Source organism: Notolabrus celidotus, unplaced genomic scaffold (assembly GCF_009762535.1).
Source record: "Notolabrus celidotus isolate fNotCel1 unplaced genomic scaffold, fNotCel1.pri scaffold_514_arrow_ctg1, whole genome shotgun sequence".
Classification (NCBI taxonomy): Eukaryota; Metazoa; Chordata; class Actinopteri; order Labriformes; family Labridae; genus Notolabrus; species Notolabrus celidotus.
In genome coordinates this window covers 4,870-11,297 of record NW_023260316.1, presented here as the reverse complement: position 1 = coordinate 11,297, position 6,428 = coordinate 4,870, and the positions used below count along the sequence as shown (strand labels likewise).

The 6,428-nt window shown below is 40.7% G+C and overlaps 1 long non-coding RNA gene across 1 annotated transcript; it reads right to left on the bottom strand.

The window, feature by feature from the left end:
• Positions 1–417: 417 nt before the first annotated feature.
• Positions 418–1,616, bottom strand: LOC117809883. The gene is made up of 3 exons (XR_004630635.1): positions 1,266–1,616; positions 1,067–1,120; positions 418–445 (listed from the first exon to the last, which is right to left on the bottom strand). It is a non-coding gene; the product is annotated as an uncharacterized LOC117809883 (long non-coding RNA).
• Positions 1,617–6,428: the final 4,812 nt, after the last annotated feature.

Here is a 6,428-nt window from a genome sequence, read left to right as displayed (position 1 = left end):
CATGTTCAGCCATCCTTCAACGTAAGTGATCACGAGAATTCTTCTTAGTGTTGTTTAGTTGGCTCACAGTTCTATTTTATTTAAAAACTTTATTAGACAATGGATGTATGTTTATACCCAGTGATTTGATTTGAATTACATGACTCTTCACAGTATCAATAAGCAATATGAATTCAGGTCATAAGTTATAGGAAACTGGGTCCTTAATAGATCTAGGTTTGATCTCCAGTCTAACTAAACACACAATCAATCAATCAATCAAACTTGTAATAAAAGATGTACCTAAAATAACTTGCCTCTTTGCCTCGTTGGTGACTGAGAGTGATGCTGAGTGCGATGAGGTACCATGGTGCTCTGCTGTGGTGGACTTGGTAGAGGTGAGGAACCGCCCAGGTGCCCATCTGACATCTGGTCTTCTTCCTCTGGCTAGCTGTTACCTGACTCACTGAAAACAGATAGAAAACATGATCCACTACACCATGAACAAATATCCTCCACACTTTGCAACATTGGTGTAAAATATTAGTTATGAATAATTATATAATAATTCTGAATGTGTATCACAAATCAATAAGTATTCACTCGCCATTCACCTCATTCATGATATATCAGTAGGTTTTTTAACCTGATATTGTGACCCAGGACCTCCAGAATCTGATCAAGTAGCTCATGAACAAATAAGATAGGTCAAACACATTGAAATCAACATTTCTATGGTTAACGTAACAAACAGACCTGTTGTCAATCCAAACCCAATGTTAAAGGACCACAAAGTGAATTAGTGAAGGACATCAGCACAGTACCCGAAGTGAAATATCTAGAGTCCTCTTTTTCCCCCGACTGACTGTCCTAAGTATAACTTATAAATCCCGCCTCCTTGTGTTAACAGACATGGGTCAAACTGTGAAGTCAAATGTATGTTTATCATTATAGTTAGTTATTTCATGCTGATTTATGTCACAGGTTCATTTTTCTGACACGTTTAGTTGAATGGATTATTCATTTTTAATGGATATCTTGAAATATATAAAAATGGTCAGGTTTGAAATCTTATCACAGTACATACCTGGAGAGTCTGACTCATACGCTTCCTCTGCGTCACTGTCTGGGGACACGTTCTCTGTGGGGAATTGAGGGGAAAGGAATGACCATTATTAAACATCTTATTCTAACTTGTTCTATTAATGCCCTTAGACATGTACAAAATGCTTTAGGGAAAGTGTTCTTTCATGTAGAGACATTAAAGAGAGATACAAATATAGTACCCTCAGGGTCAATGTTGATCTCGTCCAGGGTCTTGCCCTTGAACTCTGCAAGGCGTCCTTTCTCTAGGGCCATGAGAACTTTGCTGATCTTTGCAAGCTGAAGGGTGCCCTCAGGAAGTCTGTAAAACTGCCGGTGTACCCGAATGTCGTGACCGAGGAAATCCGCTAATTGATCAAGCTCGGTGTTGCTAAGATTAAGGACCTGAGACAAAGTTCCTGTCTGCTTGCGGAGCTTTGTAGAGGTCAGACTTTCTGGACATTTTGCCCCACAGACCTTGGCAAAATGTCGGAGACAGTCAGAACCACGGTAGCATGTCAAAGCATATGGCCTTCCAAATAGATATTTGTTCTCCGGACCAACCCCACAATCCTGTCGTTTCTGACAAGGAGATCCAAAGCTTGCTTCATAGCTGGGGGTCACAGGACAGGTACCTTTCTACCTCTTTTTCCTCTGATCTCCACCCTCCTGAAGTGGTGGCATAGCTTCTTCTCTACTGCAGACAGAGCTTCATTCACATCTTCGTGAGGATCTGATGGATTGTTTGACAAAAATGAAGACAGGGGCATTTTGATACCTCACCTGCTCTTCGCCGGTTGAATAGAATGACTTGGGTCAAACTGATCTTTGCCAGCTGTGACCATAACTGGGGGGATGTCTCAGTGGACAGTTTTTGAGTGAGTCTGCTGATGTTGCTCATCTAAATATGAGTGGAGAGTCTGGACATCTTTAGTAAATGGAAGCAGCAGAGGGGTGTTCCACCTGGATTCTTGCAAAGTTCCTTAGAGATGCAGCAGATATCATTTCATTCCAGCGGGTATCGTATACCCTGCGGAATGCACGGGCTTCTTTTGCAGCACTGTACTCATTCTGAACATTCGCACGGCTTTCAACAAGTAGCGAAATTTTGTTAAGCTGTGTCCGATTTTGAGAGCAAGGCTGGGGATCTTGTAGGCATTGGTTTCACTGTCATGACCTGCCACCTGCTTCACTGCTTCAACAACTTGCATGAAGTTGGCAGGTTTGATGTGGTCTCGAATTGTCTTCATGGATGTGGTGTTTCTCGAGCATATCAGAAGCCTTCCAAGCTCTCTTAACTTCTGACGAATGTACTCATGTTTGCCTGGGTCATATCCAAGTCGGTTGTACAGATGGTCTCCATACTCTAAGATACAGCTATCAGATTTGACTGCTGTATAAACTTCATCTTGTGTCATCTTGTTTAAAAGTTTCCACAAGTCATGTTTAACACCAGGAGGTGAGGTACAGTAAATGCACAGAGAGCCTGGACACGGGTTTTTCCAGGCTGTTGTTTCTGTGGAACATGAGGCCGAAACTTGCAGGTCTTCATGTGACGCCAGAGGAGTTTCCTCGCGAAAAAGCCTTGGCAATATGCACAATGGAGGAAAATCCTCAGCTTTGGTATCCTGTCTTGGCTGTTTACAAGGAACAAGACTTCCAACGCCAGAGTTCATTACATCAACATTGTGTGCGAAGTTGCCTCTATTTCTGAGATGTTCTAGATGCATCGTCTTTCTTTGGAGCATTTAGGAAGGGACATAGCCTGGGCAACCTCTGACTCACTGAGATGAGCTCGCTCCAAATGTCTTGCGAGTTTTACAACACCCAACTCAGTACAAACAATACTGCTTTTTGTTGTAGATTCTTGACCCATTCTCCTTTTTACAGGTAGCAGGGATGGAAAGAGAACCATCAGAAACTCCATCAGTAAGAGGTGACGAGGTACTGTCAGGAAGAAGTTTGGTCTGGGTGTCATCATTGAGTTTTCTAACCGGTCACCAGTATCTCCACGTCCCTCTGTTGTGATGAGTGACCATGACTGGATGATGTCGTATGACAGGAAGCACTAATTAAGCGTTGCCTTTTACGTATCAAAACCGGAGCTGCTTCTCCTTCTTGTGGGTGAGCGCACCTCTGTCCTGCTGTGAGGAGAACATTTGCTTCTTGGTGGAGGAGGGATATGAATCTCTGATTTCATCCGCATTATAAAGTTCAGGCTATTAGACCCCCTCTCTTTGGGGTCAACTAGATCAAGAATTTCCATCGGTCTGTACCATCAGAGTCCCCACTAGTCCCGGTACATATTCTTCTCCACTGTCGTCAGAGGTGGGGTCAAAGAGCTCATCTGAATCAAAACAAGTTTGGTATTTCATCTAGAGAAAAAAAATAATAAAGAAAAGTCAAAATAAAGCCCCCAAACTGATAAAACTTTCATATAAACTTTTAATCTTTTCCCTACATTGTCAGTGTGGTTGCTTACCACTATGCTTTTAGTTCTCCTGAGCCTCGGGATAGCAATATCTTCCAGCTCAGAGTCAGGATTCATAGATGGACTCAGAGATTCATCAGAATCTGTGTAGTCGACCAGCCTGTCTCTATTTAATGAGGAGAGGGGACCATTGCATCTGAACCCTACAGAAAATAAAAACATAACAACTATGAAAAACACAAAAGCATACGGATGAACAACTTTACACTACATTAAACAGAGCAAAATGAAATTGACGAGTGAAGGCATATATTCAATCACAGTAAAATGGTACCTCTGACTTCACTAACATTGATCCTAATGATATATAAACATGATTAATGGAGCTCATCAGACAGGTGAGGTTTAAAACTAGAGTATGAACACCTCAAAGACCAGAGAAGATGATCAGCACAACTCGGTACCTCTATCTGAGAGTCTGCAGGACCCAGAAGAGGTCTGCTCTGAGGTGCTCCAGGTCTCATTCTCTGAGGGGTCTGTCTCAGTCAGCTGGGCTCCATCCTGCAGAAAAAGTTCAGCATCAATAAACAAATAATATACATAACTATAAGTACTTACAATATAAAACGAAGCAGGATTAAGATTTTTTTTTAAATACTTAAATCTTTGAAAGCAGAATCAATGCTTATTTAAAAGGGATTTAATCAACTCTGATTTCAGACTTAATATGTCTCCTGCTCTATCAAACAACACTGATACCAAGCAAAAGTAGTGCCAGAAGAGCTAAAACGTCCTGATTCTGACAGCTGGTACAACAACCGTGGGACAAGAGTAACCTTAGTTTAGGGACTCATGATATTTAAATTGTTATTTGAGTTAAATGCACAGAAAAATTCAACTTGTTAGTATTAAATGTGTAGAGTGTTTACTCACTTAACGAGGTCCCCACAAATACTGTGGACCTGACAGATGTGTGGTGTATAAGAGAGGGGGGGAGGGGTAATAGAAATACAACATCCTGACTGGACCCCAGAAACATCATAAAAACCTGAATGTGACTCAGATCAGACCTCTGACTTCACTAACATTGATCCTAATGATATGTAAACATGATTAATAGAGCTCATCAAACAGGAGAGGTTCAAACCTAGAGTATGAACACCTCAAAGACCAGAGAAGATGATCAGCACAACTCTGTACCTCTATCTGAGAGTCTGCAGGACCAGAAGAGTCTGCTCTGAGGTGCTCCAGGTCTCATTCCTGAGGGGTCTGTCTCAGTCAGCTGGGCTCCATCCTGAAAGAAAAGTTCAGCATCAATAAAACAAATAATATACATAACTATAAGTACTTACAATATAAACGAAGCAGGATTAAGAATTTTTTTAAATACTTAAATCTTTGAAAGCAGAATCAATGCTTATTTAAAGGGATTTAATTGACTCTGATTTCAGACTTAAATATGTCTCTCCCCTCTATCAAACACACTGATACCAAGCAAGTAGTGCCAGAAGAGCTAAACGTCTGATTCTGACAGCTGTACAACAACCGTGGACAAGAGTAACCTTAGTTTAGGGACTCATGATATTAAATTGTTATTTGAGTTAAATGCACCGAAAAATTCAAACTTTAGTATTAAATGTGTAGAGTGTTACTCACTAACGAGGTCCCCCACAAATACTTGGACCTGACAGATGTGTGTGTATAAGAGAGGGGGAGGGGTATAGAAATTCAACATCCTGACTGGACCCAGAACATCATAAAAACCTGAATGTGACTCAGATCAGACCTCTGACTTGACTAACATTGATCCTAATGATATGTAAACATGATTAATGGAGCTCATCAAACAGGAGAGGTTCAAAACTAGAGTATGAACACCTCAAAGACCAGAGAAGATGATCAGCACAACTCTGTACCTCTATCTGAGAGTCTGCAGACCCAGAAGAGTCTGCTCTGAGGTGCTCCAGGTCTCATTCTCTGAGGGGTCTGTCTCAGTCAGCTGGGCTCTATCCTGAAGAAAAAGTTCAGCATCAATAAAACAAATAATATACATAACTATAAGTACTTACAATATAAAACGAAGCAGGATTAAGATTTTTTTTAAATACTTAAATCTTTGAAAGCAGAATCAATGCTTATTTAAAAGGGATTTAATTGACTCTGATTTCAGACTTAAATATGTCTCCTGAACATCATAAAACCTGAATGTGACTCGGATCAGACCTCTGACTTCACTACATTGATCCTGATGATATCAAAACATACTTAAAGTGCTAACAACTTGTCAAATTTGTCAAACCCTGTATTCTCCATGGCCAATCAGATCCACCATAGTCGTACGTTATCTCTTCCCCAGCATCTATGTCCCTCCCAGCGAAGAGACAGAGGTGTGGTTTCCTGTCTGCCAGGATCTTTTTCATTTTACAGTTCGGATTCTTGTGGTCATCATTGACCAGACGCCCCTAGACTGCTGTCTTCTTGAGCTGCATCAATACTTTAAAAAGAATATTAATAATTTAAGAGGTCCTTGCTAAATCTTTGATTGGATCTTGGAACAATGTACCACCATGTCTTAGAACGAGAACTTAAGGCAAGATCACTTCATCTTTTTCAACTTAAACATCTCATAAGTACACATCTTTAAAGCAAAATAACTTTAGTCAATTCTTTACTCATATCCCTAACAGGAAGACTTTTAATGAGGTGTAAAGAGGTGTAAAGTCACACTAAGCCTTACCACCAAGTTTTTTCATTCATTGGAATTCAAACATGAAGACAGAACATCTGCCATGATAGATTGTTCTTCTCCTCCAGGGATTCATCGGACATTTAAGAATTCGCCTCGGTACTCCACAACAAGTCTCCTTTACTGAAATGGGACTTTGTAAAGACCCCTCGACCTGGCATGAACAGACAGGTTTGATGTTTGAAGCTT